The following is a 6,869-nucleotide window of genomic DNA, read 5'->3' on the forward strand; positions in this document are numbered from 1 at the left end:
ACACAGAAATAGTAGTTGCATTAAATCCCACTGCAACATTGTGGAGCAACATCTGGGTCTTCAAGAGGCCAGCTGTTCCCAGCAGTGTGTGTGTGTGTGTGTGTGTGTGTGTGTGGTCTAATTCAACATAAGCAGCAGTGACATGGCATCATGACAAAGTGGGTTAAATCTGTATAATTATCATTATTATTATCATTTAAACACATTTGTGCTGAAAATAATTATATTTTTAAATGTATCATGTATTTCCAGCATGTGTGTGTGTGTGTGTACATATATATATATATATATATATATATATGTATATATATATATGTACACTACAGCAACAAATTTACCAAACAAACAAACCAGGTCAGCCTCAGTGTCGTCATATTTCATAAAATGAAACTAAAAACTAAAAACTGAAATCTATATGAAGACACACATTCTGACCCAAACAGCGAGCCTGCTAATCGAGTACGCCGATGATAAAACGTTATATTTCACCATCAGACCCACAGGCGCTTCTCTGCAGACGTGCAGAGCATGACATTTGAAATGTGGGGATTTTGGGTTTAGAAACTTCACATATTTTATATTTTCATCAAATCGTTCTTTCATGCATGACGGTGTGGCATTTATGAGACTGAAGACTTTTTTTTTTGTTGCTTTTTGCTGTTGCATGTCTGGCAAATTCCATTTTTGTTTTCATTGTCAGTCACTATTTATTTACTGATTCTTTACATTTGGCTTGTTGTGTTTTTGTGTTAAGAATACAGAATTCTTCTCATGTCATCGACACAAAACTGCAGCAAAAACACAAAAGCAAAAGGACAAATGGTCTTTAAAAAAAACAAAGAAGCACAAAGTGAAGAAGAAGCTGCTCGGCTGCACGACACGTTTCAACACCCTGACGGTCCTGTTCACATTTTTTTTTCTAAGCCAGTTGTTATATGTGTATATGTATTATCTGTCAGCTGGCAGGAGGTTTGAGGTGCATCAGCTGATCAGGATTAGAGGCTCAGATCAGCTCCTCCACATGAAAACATTACATCACCGCCCAAAAGAAAGAACACACAGAAAAGAAAAAGATAAAGGGGCTTTAGGTGCCAATCCATCTAAACAAGTGTGTGTGTGTGTGTGTGTAAACTATTTAATGGATCACTAATGAATTGTTCGTGTGCGTGTGTGTGTGTGTGTGTGTGTGTGCAGGCTGTGGTCACTGGGTCACATCCTCACAGATTAACTCTGATCCTTCAGAGAGACAGAAGTCACTCTTTGGGTCAGCGGCCACCATGTTGTTAATCCTGATTCACTCACACACACACACACACACACACACAGTCATATGCACAATTGTTAATCATGGTTAACGGTCAAAAAGAGGTTACTTAATCATTAATATGTTCATATTCCTCATGGGAAGTGATGTTTTATTGATATCAATGTACTTATTGATTCTGCTGACTGGTCTGATTCTTAATTGATTCCTCATCAGTTTTCTGTGTGGGGATAAAAAGTCGATGCCAACGCAGCTGCACACACACAGTTAGACCCGTCTTCACCCGTCCGCTGTCTGACATCCTGCCGGCTGCAATCCGGCAAACCAAACTTTCTCTTCAGTCCAGCGAGAAGGAACGATTGATGAGACCTTCCTGTTCTCCATGCAGGTGAAGAGGAGGAACTATGGAGGGCCTGCGTATCTCCTCGTGCCATCATCTGATTCTGGTTCTCTTTTCCTCAGAGACATCGAACTGGACATCAAACGCAGAAGATCAGCGAGCAGCGAAGACGTGGAACTCACCGCCGACGTTTCCGATCCCGACATGACGCTGAAAAACCAGCTCATGCATTTACCTCTTGCAGATTAGATGACTGCAAAACGATCCTCTGATAAACTACGATTCAGACGTCGGCCGCCAGAGAGAGAGAGAGAGCAGCGGGGTTTTGCTCCCTGAGTCTGTCATGACTGATTTTAAACTTCTTCTGCTGGTTTCCAGCCTCTTCATGGTTCTGGTCCATCCTGCGTCACTGATGCTTTGTGCTTTTATAATCCTTCACGGCCTCTCAGATCCTCTGCTGCTGGTTTTCAAAATACAAACTGTCACATAAACAAGAGAATCGTCAGCGAAGACGTTTCTAACTCGTTCCTCCCTGAGGCTGTAAGAGCTGCAGCGAGCTCTGTGGACATTTTGAGATAAACCATGACTGAAAACTGATTTATTCGACATCGATTTTAACTGTCACACTTCGTTTTATTCTTTCATTCTGTTTCTTTACATGTTTTATTGTTTTCATGTCTTCCTTTGATTCTACATAATTTAATGTTTCTAAATCTTTGTTTTATCTCCATCTTTTATAATTCTTACTGACATTTAATTTACAGCCTCTGCCGCCTGTTGTTCAGTTGACTGCCTGCTTTAAAGGCACAATACTTGTGTTGTACACGTGCGCAATACACGTGTTTCCTCTTTTATTCTCTCGTTTATTTCACCTCATTATAAAGCACTTTGAGCTGCACTTCCTGTATGAAAGGTGCTACAAGTCCATTATAATTACTATTATTATTATCATCATCATCACTGCAATTGGAGCAACTGACTGCAAATGGAGCAGTCATACTTAATGTGTTTGGTAATGAATTGTAATTTTATGAAGTTTACATGAATCATTTCCAAACGTCACATGATATTAATGGTGAACTGTAACTGAGTGAAACAGGTGAAAATTGTTAACGATGATGTAGTTGCTCAATAGAATAAATTTTATGTTTGTAATATTTGTCTATATGTGTATGTTCATGTGTCTTATGTATAATGTAGTTACACTGAATAATAGACAATAACATAATGAACGAATGAAAATGAATAACATAAGCTCATAAACATATGAGCTTATCCTATAGTAGTGAGCATCTGGGTGTTGTAATCTGTAATATAAATTATATAATATATATATAAATACTGTGTTTATTGAACATTTAAGACATTTTTATTTATTGAACATTTAATGTTCAGTTGTAACTGTTCATTGTCTTTGGTACTGGTCTTTATTTTATCAATCGATCAATCAATCAATCAATCATACTTTATTTGTCCCCAGGGGGAAATTTGGTTTAAGTTACATCCCATATCTCATATTTTGATGCTTAATGAAGGGTTTTTTGGTTTTGAAAAGTTGCTCTACAAATTAAGTTGATTAGTTTTTGTCATTACTTTTTTTTGGGCTGCTGGGATGACTTCTGTTCGTTTTGTTCACCAGGGCTTTAACTTTATTCTGTATTTATGCTTAAATAAAACACAACAGGAGACATGTTTATAACTCAGTCATTTATTTTATTGCCTTTTTTCCAGTAAAAACATTTTCCTCTTCATCTCCTCTCTGAAAATATTCATCAATCAAAACGAATCACCCTGAACAACTATCTACAGTCAGTGTCCCTTCTCAGCTCTCTATATAAATCTATACATGTTTAGTTACAAAAATACAGACTGGGTTAGAAAACTAATCAAATTTAAAGTTAGAGAGAAATCCAGTGAGTCCATTCAGTGCAGAGCAGACTGAACATGCTGTCAGCCAAAATAATTTTCTATCACAAATTTTTATGGCAACAATCATGTTAGGAAAAAAAAATAAAAACAAGGCAGAGACAAAGAGTTTCATTCCAAAACCAAAATATGTTATGAAATAAATATGTCTTTTTAAAGCCACGGTAATGTATTTCCAGCCGTAATATTTCACTTCTGGGACAATTTCTGAGGAGGAACTGATGCACCTGGCACATCTCGCTGCAGCTTTTACAGTGTCACTGTCTGGCCTGAGGGGGGCGCTCAACACGAGGTCACTTGATACTTATTTGGTTTATCTGATTCCACCACAGATCCAGAATCCCAGAATACTGTTTTGTTTAAGGAAGCTTCAGTTTTTGGAATGAAATTCTTCGTATTCGTGTTTTATTTTTGCATGTTTTCTTGACTGTTTATGGTGTCTATGAGTTTCTGCATCTGCGAAACTGGTGACCTGACCTGCTGACCCATCAGACCTTCTTATGATGCATGATGTGAAAAGTTTGTTCATATTCAAATGAATCTTAATATGTGAATGAAGTTGAAAATCCCATTCTGCTATCTCCCTGTAAAGTGACTCATTCATTAAATTCCCTGACATTCCTCTACAAATGATCAAATTCCCTGATTTTTTTTTTTTTTTTTTTTTTTAAGAAGAATGAGATATGGATGTCAACATCCCGGCTGACCGATGACGTGACTTGGAGCTTCCGGTTCCTTCTACGCATCAGATGAGCGGGAAAACACATTCCCGACCGCTCTGCCTCGTGTCTTTGGATTTAGCCGGGATGTCTTGATCTGTTGAGGAGCTGTGCAGTGAGTTTTAAAGAGTAACTCAACAGCAGAAAACCTCAGTGATACAGTGAATAAATTTTGTAAAAATAGATAAAGTAACAGATCCATCCTTCCTCTGTTTAACATTTTTAAATGATTGCTCAACAAGAGTCAGAAACCAAAATTTTCACCGTGTAAAAAAATAAAGCGACCGGAAGAGGAACCCTGGAAGCCCCGCCCACCTCAGCAGCCGGTCAGATTTCTGCTCCTCCTCTCCTTTCCTACCATGTGACTGAGCTTCATGAACAACATCTCCACCTGTCGAGTACAAACAGAAGCTGATTTTGGGGTTTTGGGTTTGGGTTAATCTAAATGATAATAAAGGCTGCTAACTGTGTGTTTACAGCTCCAGACACAGCCGCTCAGCAATGAGGGAATGACGAGGAAACACATGAAACACCGATGCTGATTTTGCAGATGTTCAGCTACAAAACTGGACAACAAACTGGCGTCGTGCTGAGTGGAGAGTGAGGTTTAGACCAAGGTTACTACTGACTAACAAAAACTAGGTGTGAAAAACATCTTTGTTCACTGAAATTTAAAATAAAAAAATAACTAAATGAATTTGTATTGTGGTTTTATAAAACTAAAACCAAAATTATGGAGAAAATCTTTAGTTTTTGTCTTTGTCAGTTTATTTCATATGTTAGTCTAGCATTTTGGCTTGATATGAAATCGATCTTCCACGTCTTTGAGCTGTGGCAGGTTTTCGCAGCAGACGGTTAACATCCTGTGGCCTGCAGCACCACGAAGGAGAAACACTGAAACTATTAAAAACTAAACAAAAAATAAGCATTTTTTTAAAAAATCAATAAATAAAAATAAAAACAAGCAAACCTACTTTAAAAAAATAATCAGAAATAAACTGAAGTTGAAAACATAAAGTCAAAACGAAATAAAAACTAAAGAAAATTGCAAAACAATAATAACCTTGGTCTCGACTCCCTGTCAGGGTCAGCTCCAGAAAGTGTTTTTCTTCCTGTAACATGTAATCGTCTCAATACCACGTCGTGTCTTCTATGCAGTATTTGCCAAAACCTCCTGAATCCTCACTGCTGGTAAAATGATATCCAAACAAATCAGACTCGCCATCATGACGTCATGCAGTCCTGCCTCTGAACCTCACCACTTCATGTTTTGCTGTGTTTTTTTTTTCCTAGCTTAAACATAATACGGTGAGAAGCGTCTCACATGCAGCACTTAACATCTCACATGCAGCAGTTATTTGGTCCACTGTGGTTTGATATGGAGTGTAAAGAGTTAAACAACACTTGACTCCTTTGCTGTCAGAGTTTCTCGGTGTCTGATGTGAGGATGTGAGGTTTCCATCGAGGTGCACCAAGATGTTTGTTGTTGTTGTTGTTGTTGTAGTTTTGTAAGGTTGGTGTAGGTGGGAAGCCCGGCTCTGTGTGCTGAGTTGCAGTCTGACCGCCGGCTGCCTGTTTTATCCCTGTGGCCGCCACAGCGAGCTTACAGGCCGTTACATCACCAGTCAGTAACGTGGTTGTACAGTACACTCTGTACTGTAAATACACACACACACACACACACACAGCGCATCATGTGGTTACATGATTCTGGGTGTGTGTGGTGAAATCCCTGGTCGGTGGAGCAGCAGGTGATCCTGAGGTTTTTACTGCAGGATCGCGACTCAGTTTGGATCCGAGTTTCTTAGGAACTACTTTATTTCATTCTATTCGTGTCTATCAGACTCGCTACAGCGTGAGGACCCTCCCCTCATCTGGAGTGACAGTGTAGAGTTTTCATTAGCATTATATCTATATATACATATATGTATATATACTGTATACTGTCTGCAGTTTCAATATAGAGCAGCACTGCAGGTATTTGTTACTGCTTCTCAAGTTTCAATGATGCCTCCCAAGAAATATTTTGATAATACTTGATTTTTACATCTTTCCAGTGCTTCTCAATATCCCTTTATGATGCAGCTCTGCATCTCACGGCTGTGAATTCTTCCCTTTGAAGTGTGTCCAGTCAGTTTTAAAGGGATGGTAAACGCAGCTAAAACTATGGATTTCCTTATTAAGTGATCCTCTTGAGTTCTATCCTCATCATGCAACAAGATGGCCTTGTTCTGACTGCCAGGCCAAATCTGTTTTTTTGTCAAATATAATGTTGGATTTCTATTCAGCTAAAGGTTCGTGTCAGTCAAACGGAGGCAGGAGGAATAAAAACTGAACTGTACTGTACTGATTATCCCAGTGATGACAATAAAAAAAAAGTTAATGAGAAACTATGTACATTAGTTTACCATCCCTTTAAAATATCATTAAATAATTAATTCAGATTTGCATCTCGGACCCCAGATTCCCTTTAAAACATGTTCAAACTGAAAAAAAAAAATCACCATTTACATAAATATTGTGTGATAAATAAAACCTGCAGGGACATTTTCCCGCTGAACTGACTTGCTTATTAACCGTGGAAGTGCTGAGTCTGCTGAGCGCTGCTCATGTTGTTACT

At 38.4% G+C, this 6,869-nt stretch overlaps 1 protein-coding gene across 3 annotated transcripts in view; it reads right to left on the reverse strand.

Annotated features, from left to right (window-relative positions):
• Positions 1–4,151: 4,151 nt before the first annotated feature.
• LOC115379393 (alsin-like) overlaps positions 4,152–6,869 on the reverse strand; it is a 40,903-nt gene continuing 38,185 nt past the window's right edge. For all 3 annotated transcript variants that reach the window (XM_030080035.1, XM_030080033.1, XM_030080034.1), the window contains one exon: positions 4,152–6,869. This exon is cut by the window's right edge and continues 1,563 nt beyond it. The gene's annotated coding sequence lies outside the window, so the exon portion shown is untranslated.

This window comes from Myripristis murdjan, chromosome 21 (genome assembly GCF_902150065.1).
Source record: "Myripristis murdjan chromosome 21, fMyrMur1.1, whole genome shotgun sequence".
In the NCBI taxonomy this organism is placed as follows: domain Eukaryota; kingdom Metazoa; phylum Chordata; class Actinopteri; order Holocentriformes; family Holocentridae; genus Myripristis; species Myripristis murdjan.